At 49.2% G+C, this 18,793-nt stretch overlaps 1 protein-coding gene across 1 annotated transcript in view; it reads left to right on the forward strand.

Annotated features, from left to right (window-relative positions):
* The window catches only part of UBD (ubiquitin D), a 28,599-nt gene that overhangs the window by 4,783 nt on the left and 5,023 nt on the right, over positions 1-18,793 (forward strand). The window contains exon 2 of the mRNA XM_045073930.1: positions 9,170-9,321. The gene's annotated coding sequence lies outside the window, so the exon portion shown is untranslated. The remainder of the gene's footprint in view (positions 1-9,169; positions 9,322-18,793) is intronic.

Here is an 18,793-nt window from a genome sequence, read left to right on the forward strand (position 1 = left end):
GGAGAGCAGAGCGCCTCTCAGCACCGTCCAGCAGGGACTCACTGCAGCTCCACCAAACCCATGCACTAGGTGGAACTCAGGCTCCACTCGGGGACAGTTACCCGGCGGCCCGGCTGCTGGGGAAGCCTTTGGAGCTAGAGCCCAGCTTAGACTGGCCTCTTTGGGCTGGACGAAGGCTCCCTCCCGCTGTGGGGATAGCACTCCTAGCTGACCGCTGGTCTCCCGGCTCACTCCTAAACAGGCGTGGACACTGTCAAGCTGTTGGCCTGTACATGGCGAGGGGAGGGCAGTCTTTGGGCAGCGGTGCCCTTGGGGGTGACACTGGGGGTGACACAGAGCTATGGTGGGTGCCATGCAGATTGGAAGGAAACCAAGGAGCAGCTACAACAAAATGGGGAGAATGCGGAGAATCTGGCGCCTACCCGTGTGTGTCGATTAGATTTTCGTTCCAAACAACAGTTCCCGACTTCTTCCTTTGTTCCCATAAAACAAAGGTCCTCCCTTCGATGGCCGGATTTGTGGAGGGCTTCGTCGTCCCCCGCTAGTCCCGAATTGCGGTTCTGCTGTTTCCCAGCTCGTTGCTGGCAGGTGAGACCATCTTTCTTGTTAAGGTCCGCACCATTCCGTGGAAGCAGGCGTTTTGTTCGGATGTTTGGTTGAAAGAACCCGCAAGAGCTTCAGTGTTCCCGGGACACCCTCGCAGGCGTCCTCCGGGTCACGGCCCTCGCAGGCGTCCTCCGGGTCAGGGCCCTCGCAGGCGTCCTCCGGGTCAGGGCCCTCGCAGGCGTCCTCCGGGTCAGGGCCCTCGCAGGCGTCCTCCGGGTCAGGGCCCTCGCAGGCGTCCTCCGGGTCAGGGCCCTCGCAGGCGTCCTCCGGGTCACGGCCCTCGCAGGCGTCCTCCGGGTCAGGGCCCTCGCAGGCGTCCTCCGGGTCAGGGCCCTCGCAGGCGTCCGGCCGGGTCAGGGCCCTCGCAGGGCGTCCTCCGGGTCAGGGCCCTCGCAGGCGTCCTCCGGGTCAGGGCCCTCGCCGGCGTCCTCCCGGTCAGGGCCCCGGGGACTTCTCGGGTCAGGGCCCTCGGTCAGGGGGGGGCGTCCTCCGGGTCAGGGCCCTCGCAGCGCGTCCTCCGGGTCCCAGGGCCCTCGCAGGCGTCCCCGAGGTCAGGGCCCTCGCAGGCGGTCCTCCGCCCCCAGGGCCCTCGCAGGCGTCCTCCCAGAAGGGCCCTCGCAGGCGTCCTCCGGGTCAGGGCCCTCGCAGGCGTCCTCCGGGTCAGGGCCCTCGCAGGCGTCCTCCGGGTCAGGGCCCTCGCAGGCGTCCTCCGGGTCAGGGCCCTCGCAGGCGTCCTCCGGGTCAGGGCCCTCGCAGGCGTCCTCCGGGTCAGGGCGACGGCTCGGGACGCGGTTCAGCGCGGGTGTGTGCGGCCCCTCCGAGCCCTGGCGGGTGCCGCAGGTCGTCACGGCCACCCCGGCTCCGCCCCGGAGCCCCGGGGACTTCTCGGGGAAGGGTGGAGGCTGCGGTGCAGGGGGGCGTGTGGCCACCCTCTGAGCGCTAGACGGTCCCCGCGGGCGCTGGGCACCCGAGAGCGAGGGTCCCTGACCCCGGCCGCGCCCCCAGCCCCCCGAGGCTCACTCCCAGAAGCGCCCCACAACCAGCGCGCGCAGCCCACGGGCGGACCCCGAACACGGCCATCCCCCGGCTCGGGCCGCTGCGCCGCCAACCACGGAACCGCACACCGGCCGCCAGCGGGTCAGGTCCGGTCAGGCCCGGCTGGGCAAGAGGCCCGGCCTGGGGGTCCCGAGCCCCCCGCCCGCGCGCCGCCCGTCGTTCCTTGTCCGTTCTCCGCCCTCACGGCCCATCTGGAGCCCCATCGAGCGTCCTGGGCCTTCCGTGGCCCCTCGGCTGCTCCCCCCAGCACTCCCGGGTGCCCGTCCTTCAGCCCTCCCGGGCCTTCTCGGGAAACGCGCAGCGCGCCTGGCCGCCACCCCCGCCGCGTCGACCGTCCTCCCCTGGGCACTCGTCCTCCCTCGGCCCTCCCCGCCGCCACTCGGCCTGCTCCGCCAACCTTCGACGCTACACGAATCCTCCCTCGGCCCTCCCCGCCGCCACTCGGCCCCCTCCGTCAGTCCTCGACACTGCACATACCCTGTTTTCCGCCTCCCCGCCGCCGCTCGGCCCCCTCCGTCAGCGCTCGGCCCGCGCCGTCACTCTTCGGCACTGCCCGGTCCTCCCTCGGCTCTCCCCGTCACCACTCGGCCCGCGCCGTCAACCCTCAGCCTGCCCAAGTCCTCCCTCGGCTCTCTCCGCCAACTCTCGCCACTTTCCGACTGTCGGGGCTCTTGGCCTCGACCCAGGGCTCTGTGGCCCCACTACTTCGAGAGGGCGGGGTCCGCTGCTGGATGGCGACCTCAGGCAGCCCCAGCATAGTCTCTGCGTTCGGCTCCCGCCGTCGGGGTGGGGCTGGGAGCGGGTAGGGGTTCCTAGGGCGGTCGGGGTCCGGAGCGGGTTGGAGGCCTCCGGTGAGCCGAGTGTTAGAGGCTGAAGACTAGGACCGGCCTCAGGGTCAAGGGTCAGGTCCGGGTCGGGTGAAGCTGGGGGTAGGGGTTAAGGGCTGGGTCGGCGCGTACCCGCCCTCTTCCCCTTCCTGCACGTGCACGTTGTTCTTCGGGATGGAGGGGACTTGCCGGGGGCCACACATGACCGCTGCTCCACCCCCATCCCGGGTCCTGGGCTCTGAGAGCCGGAGCGAGACTGTCCTCGGGACCACTGCCCCTTCCCAGTCAAGTCAGCCCCGCCGAGAGCGGAGGGTGCGGGGCCCGGGGGAGGGGGGGCCGCGGAGGGTGCGGGGCCCGGGGGAGGGGGGCCGCGGAGGGTGCGGGGGGCCCGGGGGAGGGGGGGCCGCGGAGGGTGCGGGGCCCGGGGGAGGGGGGCCGCGGAGGGTGCGGGGCCCGGGGGGAGGGGGGGCCGCGGAGGGTGCGGGGCCCGGGGGGAGGGGGGCCGCGGAGGGTGCGGGGCCCCGGGGGAGGGGGGCCGCGGAGGGTGCGGGGCCCCGGGGGAGGGGGGGGCCGCGGAGGGTGCGGGGCCCCGGGGGGGAGGGGGGGCTGCGGAGGGTGCGGGGAGGGGGGCCCGGGGGGAGGGGGGCCGCGGAGGGTGCGGGGGGGCCCCGGGGGGGGGGAGGGGGCCGCGGAGGGTGCGGGGCCCGGGGGGAGGGGGGCTGCGGAGGGTGCGGGGCCCCGGGGGAGGGGGGCTGCGGAGGGTGCGGGGCCCCGGGGTAGGGGGCTGCCGGCCCCACTGCGCCTGCGCGGCCCGACCCGGGGGGCAGGCACCCCGCGGACACCCCTGGGTTTGCTCGGGCCTGGGCGCAGTGACCAGCCAGCCTGCGAGAGCTGTCTTCTCGGGGCAGCTGGGCTCCCCTGGCACCGGTTGAACCCTTTGTCCCGTCTCAGGGGCCAGCTGGGGATGGGTCAGCCGTCACGTCCAGGTGTTAGGACGAGCCCTTGGCCGCCCACCATCGCCGCAGGCATCTCGGATCCTTCCGCCCCGTCCAGCCTGGGCCGTGACACCCCCTCCGCCAGGTGCTGAGCGGACTGTGCTGCTGGGAACGGACAGGTCCGTGGGGGTTGCGATGCTCCGCGTCTGGGAGTTGCGGCGCCTCCTTGCCCACAGCCTCGTAGCCTGCCGAGACCGTGGTGGCCCACTAAGCCCTGAGTGTGGCACTGGCCGGAACAGCCACGGCGCAGACAGGTGCGGCAGTCCCCTTCCTTCCAGCTGTGACACGTACTTGACGGTCAGACTCGACAAGGACCAGAGATGCGGGAGCCACCGTGGCTCCCAGGGCAGTCTCTCCTGAGCCCTCACGGTCCTGGAGAGCCACAGGCACCGCCCGGGGCAGGTGGCCTCTGGACAGGCACACCAGATTCTGTGAATGTAGAATGTTCCGCAGGGGGAGTCGCTGGTATGTTCCTGATTAGACTGGGTTTGTGGGTTTTGAGGAAACAGATCACAGAAGCTTAACCTTGTGATCCTAACTGTTGTTCACCTGGTGGAGGAAGTGCTTTCGGATTTCGTAGGGGAAGTGACTTCCTGTCGTGTGTATACCTTTCGTCTTCTTTTTGTAATTTAAATTCAGTTAGCCAGCATATAGGACATTGGTTTTTGATGTAGCCTCCAGTGACTCATCGGTCGCGGGTAACACCCAGTGCTCATCAAATCCTTGTCCCCCAACTACCCCAGCCCCGCACCGCCCTTTGCTAAACCCTCAAGTTTGTTTCCCAGAGTCCACAGTCTCTCGTGGTTTGTCTCCCCCGCTAATTCCTTTCCGTTCAGGTTTCCTCCTTCTCTCGTGGTCCTCTGCACTATTCCTTATCTTCCACATGTGGGTGAAACCTGTGATAATTGTCTTTCTCTGCCTGACTTATTTCACTCAGCACAATCCCCTCCAGTCCCGTCCGTGTCCGATGCAAATGGTGGGTGTTCATCCTTTCTGATGGCGGAGTAGTGGTCCACTGTATAAATGGACCACATCTTCTTTAACCATTCGTCTCTTGAAGGGCATCTCGGCTCCTTCCACAGTTTGGCTATCATGGCCATTGCTGCTATGAACATTGGGGTACAAGTGCCCCTTCTTTTCACTACATCTGTATCTTTGGGGTAAGTACCCCATAGTGCAATTGCTGGGTCATAGAGTAGCTCTATTTTTTACAATTTTTTGAGGAAGCTCCACACTGTTCTCCAAAGTGGCTGCACCAACTTGCATTCCCACCAACAGGTAAGAGGGTTCCCCTTTCTCTGCAACTTCTCCAACATTTGTTGTTTCTTGCTTTGTTATTTTTTGCCCTTCTCACTGGTGTAAGGTGGTATCTCAGTGTGGTTTTGATTTGTATTTCCCTGATGACTAGTGAGGTTGAACATTTTTTTCTTGAGTTTATTAGCCATTTGTATGTTTTTTTTAGAGAAGTGTCTGTTCATGTCTTCTGTCCATTTTTAAAAAAGATTGTTTTCATTTATTTGATAGACACAGCAAGAGAGGGAACACAAGCAGGGGGAGTGACAGAGAGAGAGAAGGAGGCTTCCCACTGAGCAGGAAGCCCATTGCAGGGCTTGATCCTGGGACCCTGGGATCAGGACCTGAGCTGAAGGCAAACACTTAACAACTGAGCCTGCCAGTTGCCCCCTTCTGCCCATTTTTTGAGTGGATTATTTGTTTTTTTGGGTTTTGAGTTTCAGAAATTCTTTATATATCTTGGATACCAGCCCTTTGTCTGTAGTGTCATTTGCAAGTATCTTCTCCCATTCCATGGGCTGCCTCTTTGTTTTGTTGACTGCTTTGCTGTGGAGAAGATTTTTTATCTTGATGAAGTACCAAAAGTTTAGTTTTGCTTTTGTTTCCCTTGCCTTTGGAGACATGTTGTGAGAGAAGTTGCTGATTTATGATTTTATTGATTTGGGTCCTTCCCTTTTTCTTTGGATATGTCTGGCCGGAGGTTTATTGATCTTACCAATTCTTTCAAAGAACCGGCTTCTAGTTTCATTGATCTCTTTTACTTTTTTCTGGTTTCTGTTTCATTTATTTCTGTACTGATCTTTATTATTTCTCTTCTCCTTCTTGGTTTAGGTCTTATTTTCTGTTCTTTCTCCAGGATCTTTAAGTGTAAGCTTAGCTTGTGCATTTGGGATTATTCTAATTTTTTTGAGAGAGGCTTGGATGACTATGTATTTCCCTCTTTGGACTACCTTTGCAGTATCCCATAGGTTTTGGACCAGTGAGTTCTCATTGTCATTGGTTTCCATGAATTGTTTAAGTTCTTTAATTTCCTGGTTGACCTAATCATTCTTGAGCAGGGTGTTCTTTACTTCCAAGTGTTTGAGTTCCTTCCAAATTTCTTCCTGTGGTTGAGTTCCAGTTTCAAAGCATAGTAGTCTGAAAATATGCAGGGAATAGTCTCTGTCTTTTGATGTCAGTTGTGCCCTGATTTGTGACCCAGTATGTGTTCTATTCTGGAGAAAGTTCCATGTGTACTTGAGAAGAATGAGTATTCTGTTGTTTTAGGGTGGAATGTTCTGTACATATCTACTAAGTCCCTCTGGTCTAGTATTTCTTTGAAAGCTCTTGTTTGTTGTTCTGCATAAATGATCTGTCCATTGCTGAGAGTAGAGTGTTGAGGTCTCCTACTATTGTGTATTATTTTCAATATGATTCTTAATTTTGGTTAATAGTTGGCTGCTCCTATGTTGGAGACATAGATATTTACAATTGTTAGGTCTTCTACTTGGGTAGACCCTTTAAGTATGATATAGTATCCCTCTACATCTCTTACTACAGTCTTTGGATTAAAATCTAACTTGTTTGATTTGAGAATTGCTACCCGTACTTTCTTTTGAGGTCCATTGGCATGGCAAATGGTGCTCCATCCCCTCACTTTCAATCTGGAGGTGTCTTTAGTTTCAAAATGAGTCTCTTGTAGACAGTATATGAATGGATCCTGTCTTTGTGTCCAATTTCATGGGAGCATTTAGGCCATTCTTATTGAGGATAACTACTGAAAGATATGAGTTTAGTGCCATCATATTGCCTGTAAAGTCCCTGTATCTATAGATTGTCTCTAAATTTGTGGTCTGTGTTGCTATTGGGGTCTTTTTTCTTTTATAGAATTCCCCCTTAAAATTTCTTGCAGGGATGGCTTGGTGGTCACATATTCTTTCAGTTTCTGCTGGTCCTGGAAGCTCTTTGTCTCTCTCTCTCTGTTCTAAGTGACAGCCTTGTTGAGTAAGGTATCCTTGGCTGCATGTTCTTCTCATTCAGTATGCTGAATATGTCCTGCCAGCCCTTTCTGGCTTGCCAGGTCTCTGTGGACAGGTCTAACACTATTCTGATGTTCTTCCTTCTGTATGTAAGCAATCTTTTCCCCCTACCTGCTCTAGGGTAGCTTCCTTGGCTCTAAGATTTGCAAGTTTTATTATTCTGTGCTGGAGTGTTGGTCTGTTTTTATTGATTTTAGGAGGGGTCTTCTCTGTCTCTTGGACATGAATGCTTGTTTCCTTCTCCAGGTTAAGGAAGTTCTCAGCTATGATTTTCTCGGTATATCTTCTAGACCTCTCTCTCCACCCCTTCAGGGATCCTAATAATTCTGACATTAGAATGTTTCATAATATCTGATCCAAGTCTGATCTCATGGACTTCTAGCGGTTTATCCCTATCTTCCTTGGCCTCCTTCCTTTCTTCAGCTTATTTTCTAGATCACTCTGCATCTTTTTCCCTGTCTGTTAGAGTATTCAGTTAAGACTGAATCTTATTCATAGCATTTTTAAAAAATATTTCATTTATTCATTTGACAGAGATAGATCACAAGTAGGCAGAGAGGCAGGCAGAGAGAGAGAGAGGGAAGCAGGCTCCCCGCTGAGCAGAGAGCCCGATGCGGGACCCGATCCCAGGACCCTGAGACCACGACCCGAGCTGAAGGCAGCGGCTCAACCCACTGAGCCACCCAGGTGCCCTCATTCATAGCATTTTTTAGTTTGGCCTGATTAGATCTCATTTCTGCCCTCATAGATTCTATACTATATCATAATTCTGGCATCATAATGTGGCCCAAAGGGACGTGGACAGCATGTGCTGGAACTACAGGAAGAAAAGTGTGGTTTGTCCTGTTTGGTGATTTCTGTAGTGTTCCTTTTTCTACCACACCTGATTTTAAGCTTCCAATAAAAGTGTAACTTTATTGAAAATGCAGATTTGAAGAGCTGTATACAGTAACCCACCCCCATGCAGTGTATTATAGTATTTTTTAATCATACAGACATAATAGATGTCGATAAGCATAGTTTAGCATAAAATATAGCTCATCCCATAAGCAGTCTGATGTTATCTCTGAAAATAGTTCACTATTCACTTGACCCAGAAAACCCTACAAAATGATGCAAATGAAGAAGCTCGAATCTTTGTGTTCACTTTAAGATCACACCTGAAACTGCCCAGGCCATCAGAAATATGCGTATCAAGAAAGCCACCAAGTATCTGAAGGACGTCACTGCAGAAGCAGCGTGCACCGCTCCCTGGGTACAATGGTGGTGTTGGGAGGTGTCGCCAGGCCAAACAGTGGGGTGGACATAGGGCCAGTGGCCCAAAAAGAGTGCCAGATTTTACTGCACACGCTTAAAACTGCAGAGAGTAATCTTTTTTTTTTTTTAAGATTTTATTTATTTATTTGACAGAGAGAAATTACAAGTACACTGAGAGGCAGGCAGAGAGAGAGAGAAGGAAGCAGGCTCCCTGCTGAGCAGAGAGCCCGATGTGGGACTCGATCCCAGGACTCTGAGATCATGACCTGAGCCGAAGGCAGCGGCTTAACCCACTGAGCCACCCAGGCACCCAAAACTGCAGAGAGTAATGCTGAGCTTAAGAGTTTAGTAGATTCTCTGGCCCCTGAGCACATCCAGGTGAACAAAGCCCCAAGATGTGACACAGAAGTTACTGGGTTCATGATCAGATTCAACCACATGTGAGCTCTCCCTGCCACACTGAGATGATCCTTACTGAGAAAGAGCAGATTGCTCCTGAAGCAGAAGAGGAGGCTGCCCAGAAGAAAAAGCTGTCCCAGAAGAACTGAAGAAGCAACAGTGTATGGCCTGGGAGTAAATTCTGCATAAAATAAATACAAATAAAATAAAAAAAAAGGAAAAAACCAAAACAGAATATAGTAAAAATCAGGAAATGATCACTTTAAAATATTATCTTTGCTTTTAATACAACTTATAAGTTTATAATGACTTATTTTTAATAATGGCTGTTTTAACAAGTGGTTTGCAAAATGCCTGAAAATCTAACTGCTCTCATGAGAAAATATGAGGCAGCTCGGGCGGCCTCTGGGATGGGCTTACTGGACATGCCACAGAACCTCACTTGGTTCCACCAGATTGATGATATATAATTACACGAGCAGGATGAGCCAGAATTGGTGAATATGTTGGTGGTGTTGGTAAGGCAGTGTGCTCCTGAGATTGGGAGAGAAACCCTGTTATGTTTCAAGGCCCTCCACATCCCTGAAGTTTCTAGAGGGCCAGTGTTCTGGAGCACGCCAGGTCATTGCTCTAAGGTAAAGGACAGATTATTCCTTGTCATATTTAACCCAGTTGATGGTAACACCACTAATGCCTGGACACCCTCCTTCTATTCCAGAGGCAACATGTTTGCGTTCACGAGACCATTTCCAGGGACTGACTGGAGCCCAGAACAGAACGGGGCTCTGGAGGAGCTCCACCACCGCCAAGAGACGCCCAGGCTGTAGAGGTCGCCGAGGTGGGACAAGAGGCAGTGTGGTGTTCCTGCTGGTAAGGCCCCAACAGAGAGGCACGACACACACCCCAGGTTCCTGATCAAGCCGTGCTGTCTACTGCGAAGAGGCATGTCCTATTAGGGGAGAGCTCCTGGCCCACTACTGGGCTTTATTTTTTTTTTTTTTTTTTTTTTTTTTTTTTTTTTTTTTTTTTTTTTTTTTTTTTTTTTTTTTTAAAGATTTTATTTATTTATTTGACAGACTATGAGGGGAGAGGCTCCCTGCTGAGCAGAGAGCCCGATGCGGGACTGGGACCCTGAGATCAGAGAGCCGAAGGCAGTGGCTTAACCCACTGAGCCACCCAGGCACCCCACTACTGGGCTTTAGCAGAGACAGGGCTCCTGACACGGGACAGCGAGTATCCATGGGGGCGTTGGGAACTGCCCATGATGAGCCGGGTTCTAGCAGACCAATCAAGGGATAAGCTCAGGAGTTCCAGCTTGAATCACCGTTGGATAGAAATTCCATGTCCCAGATCAAAAACGAGCAGCTGAGAGCTGCACAAAGCCTGTGAGCAGGTGGGTCAGATCTCCTCGCCCTCCACATTCTTGCTTCTACCCCTCGCTTTACTCACACCGGTGGCTGCCCTGGGGGTGTTCCAAGTTGCCTACTGCTGCGTAACCAACGGCTCCCAAAACTGGTGACTTAGGCCAACAACTATTTAATGGTATCTCATAGTGAGAGCCAGACACGGGGAATGTTTGGCTGGTGTTTCTTTTGTTCATGTAGCATCAGTTGGGGTCACTTGGAGGGGTTCGGCCAGGAAATGGACTGTTCCAGAGCCAAAGACAGCTTTACTCCTATGATTAGTACCTTGGTGTGTTCAACCGTAAGTCTTGGTTCTTCTGGATTCCGTTCCACCCACCTGTTCTCGCAGGACCTCTCCACATAATCCCTCAGACATGGTAGTCAAACTTCTTTTTTTAAAACGTTTTTAAAATTTAAATTCAATTAATTAACATAAAATGTATTATAGGTTTCAGAGGTACATGCTTGTAACTCATCAGTCTTTTTTTTTTTTTTTTAAAGATTTTATTTATTTATTTATTTGACAGAGAAAGACACATTAAGAGGGGGAACATAAGCAGGGGGAGCGGGATAGGGAGAAGCAGGTTTCCCGCTGACCAGGACCCTGGGATCATGACCTGGGCTGAAGGCAGACACTTAACGACTGAGCCACCCAGGCGCCCCGCATCAGTCTTAGGTAATACCCAGTGCTCATTACCCCAGACGCCTCCTTCATGGCCATCACCCAGTGACTCCACCCTCCCCTCCCTGCCCTCCAGCAGCCCTCAGATTGTTTCCTACGATTAAGAGTCTCTTACGGTTTGTCTCTCACTAGTTTCATCTTGTTTTATTTTTCCTTCTCTTCCCTCTGATCTTCTGTTGTGTTTCTCAAGTTCCACATATCACTGAGATCATATGATAATGTCTTTCTCCTATTGACTTACTTTACTTGGCATCATACCCTCTAGTTCTGTCCATATCATTGCAAATGGCAAGATTTCATTTTTTGGATGACTGAATAGTCTTCCATAGCATGTATGTACCACATCTTCTTTATCCAATCATCTGTTGTAGACATCTGGAATCTTTCCATAGTTTGGCAATTGTGGACATTGCTGCTGTGAACATTGGGGTGCAGGTGCTCCTTTGGATCCTACATTTATATCTTTGGGGTAAATACCCAGTAGTGCAATTCCTGGGTCATAGAATAGCTCTATTTTCAACTTCTTGAGGAAACTCCATACCATTTTCCAGAGCGGCTGCACCAGCTTGCTTTCCCGCCAACAGTGTAGGAGGGTTCCCCTTTCTCCGCATCCTCGCTAGCATCTGTCATTTCCTGACTTCTTCATGTTAGCCATTCTGACTGGGGTGAAGTGGGATTGCACTGTGGTTTTGATTTGTTTTTCCCTGATGCTGGATGAAGTTCATGATTTTTTCATGTGTCTGTTGGCCATTTGGATGGTCTTTTTTGGAGAAAGTTTGTTCATGCCTTCTGCCCATTTCGTAACTGGATCATTTACTCTTTGGGTGTTGAGTTTGCATTCTTTTTAGATTTTGGATACCAGCCCTTTATCTGATATGTCATTTGCAAATATTTTCTCCCTTTCCTTAGGTTGCCTTTTGGTTTTGACAACTGTTTCCTTTGCTGTGCAGAAGCATTTTATCTTGAGGAAGTCCCAATAGTTCATTTTTTGCTTTTGTTTCCCTTGCCTTTGGAGACTATGTCCAGCAAGAAATTGCTGCGGCCAATGTTGAAAAGGTTGCTCCCTGAGTTCCCTCTAGGATTTTCATGGAGTTTTGTCTCACATTGAGGTCTTTCATCTATTTCGAGTCTATTTTTGTGTGTGGTGTAAGGAAATGGTCCAGTTTCATTCTTCTGCATGTGGCTATCCAATTTTTCCCAAAACCATATATTGAAGAGACTGTCTTCTCTCCATTGGATCTTCTTTCCTGTTTCATTGAAGATTACTTGACCATCCACTTCTAGGGTTTCTGTTCTGTTCCATTGATCTATATACCTGTTTTTGTGCCAGTACCACACTCTCTTGATGATTACAGCTTGGTAACAGAGCTTAAATTCCAGAACTGTGATGCCACCAGCTCTGATTTTCTTTTTCATATTTGACTATTTGGGGTCTTTTCTGGTTCCATACCAAGTTTTAGGATTGTTTGTTCCAGCCCTGTGAAAAATGCGATGGTATTTTGATGGGGATTATACTGAATGTGTACAGTACACTGAATGTGTACTGTACACTGAATGTGTACTGTACACACATGCTCTGGGTAGCATACACATTTTATCAGTATTTGTTCTTCCAATCCATGGGCATGGAATGTTTTTTCATTTCTCTGTGTCTACCTCAATTTATTTCATGAGTATTCTGTAGTTTTTTGAGTACAAATCCTTTGCCTCTTTGGTTAGGTATATTCCAAAGTATCTTATGGCTTGGGTGCAATTGTAAATGGGCTTGCCTCCTTAACTACTTTTCTTGTGTCTCATTGTTAGTGTATAGAAATGCAGTTGATTTCTGTGTATTGATTTTATATACACTTTGCTGAATTGCTGTATGAGTTCTAGTAACTTGGGGGTAGCATTTTGGGTTTTCCACATAGAGTATCATGTCTTTGCAAAGAGAGAGTTTGACTTCATCTTTGCTGATTTAGATGCCTTTTATTTCTTTTTGTTGTCTGATTGGTAAGGCTAGGACTTTTAGTACTTCGGTGAATAGCAGTGATGATAGGGGACCTCCCTGCCATGTTCCTGACCTTAAGGTAAAAGCTCTCTTTTTTTTCCCGTTGAGAATGATAGTCACTGTGGGCTTTTTGTAGGTGGCTTTTGTGATACTGAGGTATGTTCCCTCTATCCCTACACTGTGAAGGGTTTTAATCAAGAAAGAATGCTCTATTTGATCAAATGCTTTTTCTGCATCAATTGAAAGGGTCATATGGTTCTTGTCCTTTCTTTTATACATGTATTGTATCACCCTGATTAATTTGCAGATCTTGAGCCAGGCTTGGAGCCCAGGCAAGAATCCCGATTCGTCATGGTGAATGATACTTTTTATGTACAGCTGGATTCTTTTGACTAGTATTTTGGTGAGAATATTTGCATCCGTATTCATCAGGGATATTGGGCTGTAATTCTCCTTTGTGGTGGGGTCTTTGTCTGCTTTTGGGGACAAGGTAGTGCTGGCCTCATAGAATGAGTTTGGAAATTTTCCTTCCATTTCTATTTTTTGAAACAGCTTCAGAAGAGTAGGTATTATTTCCTCTTTAAATGTTTGGTAGAATCCCCCTGGGAACCCATCTGGCCCTGGACACATGTGTTGGGAGATCTTTGATGACTGTTTCAATTTCCTTGCTGGTTATGGGTCTGTTCAAGTTTTTTATTTCTTCCAGTTTCAGTCTCATTGTTTATATATGTCTAGGAATGCATTCATTTCTTCCAGATGCCCATATTTTTGTGGGTGGGGATGTATTAGCTCCTAATATGTTATTATATTTGTCTGTATTTCCTTGGTGTTGGTCATGATCTCTCCCCTTTCCTTTATGGTTTTATTAATTTGTGTCCTTTACTTTTGGATAAGCCTGGCCAGAGGTTTTTCAATCTTATCGATTCTTTCAAAGAACCACCTTCTAGTTTTGTTGATTTGTTCCCCTGTTCTTCTGGTCTCTATTTCATTGATTTCTGTTTTAATCATTATTATTTCTTGTTTCCTGTTGCGTTTAGGCTTCATTTGCTTTTTTTCCGCCAGATCATTTAGGTGTATGGTTGGCTTTTGTGTTTGGAATTTTTCTAGTTTTCTTCAGAGTCTTGTAATGCTACATACTTCCCTCTAAGGACCACCTTTGCTGTTTTGAACTAATGCATTTTCATTCTCATTGGTTTCAGTGAATTGTTTAAGTTCCTTAATTTCCTGGTTGACCCCTTCATTCTTTTGCAGGATGCTCTTTAACCTCCAAGTGTTTGTGTTCCTTTCAAATTTCCTCTTGTGATTGAGTTCCAAAGCACTGTGGTGTGAAAATATGCAGGGGACAATCTCAGTCTTTTGATACTTGTTGTGACCTGATTCGTGACCTGGTGTGGGATCTGTTTTGGAGAATGTCTCCTGTACACTCGAGAAGAATGAGTTTTCTGTTGTTTTAGGATGGAGTAGTCTGTATATATCTACAAAGTGTATCTGGTCCAATGTGTCATTCAAAGCTCTTGTTTCTTTTTGATCTTCTGTCTCATGATCTGTCCATTGCTGTGAGTGGAATGCTGAGGTCTCCTCATATTAATGTATTATTATCATCCTGTTACTTTATTTTGGGTATTCATTGTTTTATATAATCGGCTGCTCCCACTTTGGGGGCAGAGATATTTACAATTGTTAGATCTTCTCGTTGGGTAGACCCTTTAAGCATGATATAGTGTCTCTCTACATCTTTTACGATAGTATTTGGTTTAAAATCTCATTGATATGAGGTTCGCTACCCCAGCTTTTTTTTTTTTTTAAAGATTTTATTTATTATTTATTTATTTGTCAGAGAGAGAGAGCAAGCGCACAAGTAGGCAGAGGCAGAGGGAGAAACAGGCTCCCTGCCAAGCAAGGAGCCTGATGTGGTACTTGATCCCAGGATCCTGGGATCATGACCTGATCCGAAGGCAGTGTCTTAACCAACTGAGCCACCCAGGCATCCATACCCCAGCTTTCTTTTGAGGTCCATTGTGTGGTAAATGGTTCTCCATCCCCTCACTTTCCATCTGGAGGTGTCCTTAGTTTCAAAACGAGTCTGTTATAGACAGCACGTGGATGGTTCTTGCTCTTTTATCCAATCTGATACCCTGTGTTTTTTGATTGGAGTATTTAGCCCATTTACATTCATGCAACTATTGAAAGATACGAATTTACTGGCATTGTGTTTCCTGTAAAGTCCTTGTTTCTGTAGATAATATGTTTCTTTCTGGTCTCTGTGACTCTTGGGGTCTCTCTTCACTTACAGTATCCCCCTTAATATTTCTTGAAGGACTGGTTTGGTGTTCTGATATTTGTTCAGTTTCTGTCTGTTCTGGAAGCTCTTTATCTCTCCTCCATTCTGAATGGGAACCTTGCTGGCTAACGTATTCTTGGCTGCACGTTTTTTTCATCCATTACCCTGAATATGTCTTGCCAGCCCTTTCTGGCTTGCCTGGTTTCTGTGGACAGGCGTGATAGTATTCTGGTGTTCCTCTCTCCATATGTAAGAAACCTCCTCTCCCTATTTGTTCTCAGGATAACTTATTTTTCTCTAATATTTCCAAGCTTTACTATTACATGTCAGGGTGTTGATCTATTTTTATTGATTTTGGGAGGGGTCTTCTCTGCTACTTGGACATGAATGCTTGCTTCCTTCCCCAGATTATGGAAATTCTCATCCATGCTTTGCTCCAATGTACCTTCTAGCCCTCTCTATCTCTACACTTACTCTGGGATCCCAGTAATTCTGACATTGGTTCGTTACAAGGTATCGTTAAATCCTCAAAGCATTTCTTTATGGGCTATTGGCTGTCTTTCTCTCTTTTCCTCCTCTTTCTTCCTTCCAGTCATCCTGTCCTCTAGATCACTTGTTCTCTCTTCTGCCTCATTGACCCTAGCTGTTATAGCATTCGATTTAGACTGCATATCATTCATATTATTTTAAATTTCAACATGATTCAATCTCATTTCTACCCTTAGAGATTCTGTACTGTCATTTATGCATTTCTCAAGCCTGTCTATTACCTTTATAATTGTACCCTTAATTCCATCTCTGGTATCTTACCTATATTCACAACGATTAGCTCTGTTACAGGGAACATTGCCTCTAATTCTTTCTTTTGTTGTGAATTCCACCTTCTGGTCATTTTGCCCAGAGAAGGATGGGTGAGCGAATGAGCAGAGTCCAATTTATCAACCATGACCCTAGTAAAATATACCCTAGAAAAGTCTGAAGCTGCAACAGAAAAGCAAACAGTAGCAAAATGAAACAAAACCTAAAAAAAGGTGGGGGAGATTATAATCTCCCAGGGTGGACAAAGCAGGGTGACCCACTTGTTCCTGATTGAATTTTGGTCTCTGTGTTAGAAGACACCACCTCCTCAACGTGCAAATAACAAAGAATATATAATTGAATGGAGGGAACAAAGAACTGAAATGAAGCATATACCTTTAAAATGTAGATGTAAAAGTTAAACATGACTTAAAAACATAAGTTGGTAAAATAAGTACTTGAAAAAGCTACAAAAAAAAGAAATGGAAACCTTTAGACTGAAAGTTGAATGGGTTGTGAGAAAACACCTGGAGCTCAGTGTACTAGTTTCCCCCGGTGCTGGAGGTGTACAGTCTTGTGGATCCATGAAGTTCTAGTCCACCTGTTCTTCCAGCCTGTCTTCTGGGGGGGGATATGCTGTGCTGCTTCTCAGGGGTCTTTGCATCCATGGATTTGCCCCACCCCTTGTCAAGGGGCTGGGCTCAGTGTAAGCTGGTTGTCTGTGTGGTTTTTGTTCCCTGGAGGCTTTCTGTGCCACGTCAGAGGGTCAGAGCAACAAGGGCTGTGCCCGGTTTCTGGCCTAGAACTGAAAGATTGTCGCCCCCTCTCCAGTCAGCCCTCTGGGACAAAGAGTTCCTTTGTGGGTGCCAAACTTCATAGACTCTTGTGGCGCATGCCCACGACAGTCTCCTGGGGGGAGTCCCCGGGACCTGCGAGTGCCACTGCCCTTTGTGTACTTGGGTCTGCTAGCTATTGCCAGCTCACACATACACCCTGCTCTGCTGCGCCTGGGTCACAGCTGGGAGCGGTCCTACTGTCCTTTCCAGGGCCACTCCCACCCTGAGAGCTGTTGTCACTCATGGGCACAGCCCTTTGACCCCTCCCAGGGGATGGTAAATGGCCTGCAAGTTCTAGTCCTTTTCAGGATGCTCAGGGAAAGAGTGGTCACCTGACTGGTCCAGCTCACAGTTTATGGTGAGCCAAGCTGAGAGTCCCTCTTGGGCTTGGTGACCGTAACCAGTTTCCCTGCTCCACTGCTTGGCGACTCTACCGGCTCAGGCTCCCCTATTCCGTGTGTGTCTCCTGGGATCCTGAAACCACAATGCCTCACCTAGAATTCTGCCCTTTTCATCCCCCGAGCCCCTTTCAGAGAAGGATGTCTCTCATTGGAGCAGTTTCTAAGGGTTCTGATTTTGTGCTTCCGATGTTCTGTCACTTTCCAGGAGCCAGCTTACAGAGGCTCCCTCCCCGCTCCATTTATCTTCTGGTGACTCCTCGCAGATTCAGGACTCTGCACGTCCTACCTTGTAAAAAGCAGTCACTGTTCTAGTTGTGGAGATCCAGATATATTTTCTTATATCTTAGGCTGAATTCATGGGCATTCATAACCCTTTGATAGATATCCAGCTAGATTCAAGGAACCAGATTTAATTAGGTCCCCTACATTTTTGCCATCTTGCCTCGCCTTGAAAAGATAGTCTTTTAAAAAATTGTCCCGTTGCAATCGGATATCAACACATACCAACATCCAAAAGTATTTTCATCTGGATCTCCTTATCTCATATTATACACTCAAAAGGGATCTCAGACCTAACTGCTAAACTCTAAGAACTCTAGAAGAAAATTTAAAATTGGGTATTTTAAAAAAATGGGTATTCTCCTCCAATTTCTCTATAGGTAAAATACCTATTTAAAAAGTAGGATTTTTTTTTTTGTTTTTAGAAATTGTCAAGCTAATCTTAAAACTTATATGGGAATACAAGGGACTGAGAATAGTTAAAACAGATTTGTTTAAAAAAAAAGAAATTGTATACTCTGATTTCAAAACTTATTATGACCTTGAGAGACAAAAACAGTGTCGTAGTGATGTAAGGATAGACAAATAGAGTGATGGAACATAATGGAAATATCCACAAATAAAGACTTATATTTATAACTTTTTCCAAATTGACCTTTGAGAGTGGATGAATATTTTCTCCCAATCATCAATAAAGGAAAAGTCACAGTAGGTTTCTGAGCGAATTTGGTTTACATTTCTGAAGCAATATTCTAGATGTCAAAGCAGTTTAACAAGCACCTTCCTGGGGACCATTAAAGAGACAGGAGCAAAGAGCCTGTGAGTGCAGAAGGCAGAGCCTGCTTCCTTCTCCAGGAAGGATTCAGCAAGGCAATGAGCTTCCCAAGACTGCGCATCAGCGAGGGAGTCACACGGGGAGGTCTGAGATGTGTGTATCTGAGTGTGTATCTAAGATGTTTGTTTTGTGTCCTTGTGAGGTCTTCATGACCTTTTACCTTGGCTGGTTTCCTGAATTTGTCGAAGGGCAGATGGAAAGCGATCCTCCCACCTCTGAAAACATTTACTGTGACACAGAGGGAAAAACGCCGGACTGACAGTGTGCTAGGAAGCAGGGTGGAGGTCAGGTCCTGGGGAGAAGTCCTAGCTGTGACTCAGCGGGGGACAGCCCTTGCCGCGCCCCTTGGCGTGGAAAGGAACTGCACAGGGAAGGGAGGAGGGAAAGAGAGAGGTCAATGTCTAGGCTTGTTATTCTGATTCCTTGAAGGGACAGTGTTTCTCAGAATCCAGATCTGGCTGGGTAGGGAAGCCCCTGAATCACTGACTCCTGGGAGCATCTGAGGCTGGCCCTTGAGGTAGCTCCCTGCTGGAGATCCCTGTGGCTGAGGCGAGTGACACAGTGGCACCGTTAACCCTCCCAGTCCTGGGCGGGCTGCCATCCTCCCCCAGCCTCTGCCTGCTGCACTCACAGGCTCTTTGCCCGTGGCTGCCCTGTGGTCTAGGCAGTTCCCCCCACCAGGGAGGCTCCTACCCGCATATGGGCCCAGACTCTCCTTGCTCATTCCTCACAAGGCTCCTCGAAGGCTCTGCTTTCCTTGGTCTGTCTGTACCCCTTCCCTGATGTGTGCCCTCCCTGTAATGCAAAGCTGCGCATGTCAAGCCCCCCTTCCTTTCC

Source organism: Mustela putorius, unplaced genomic scaffold (genome assembly GCF_011764305.1).
Source record: "Mustela putorius furo isolate JIRA1106 unplaced genomic scaffold, ASM1176430v1.1 tig00537295_pilon_pilon_pilon, whole genome shotgun sequence".
Lineage (NCBI taxonomy): Eukaryota > Metazoa > Chordata > Mammalia > Carnivora > Mustelidae > Mustela > Mustela putorius.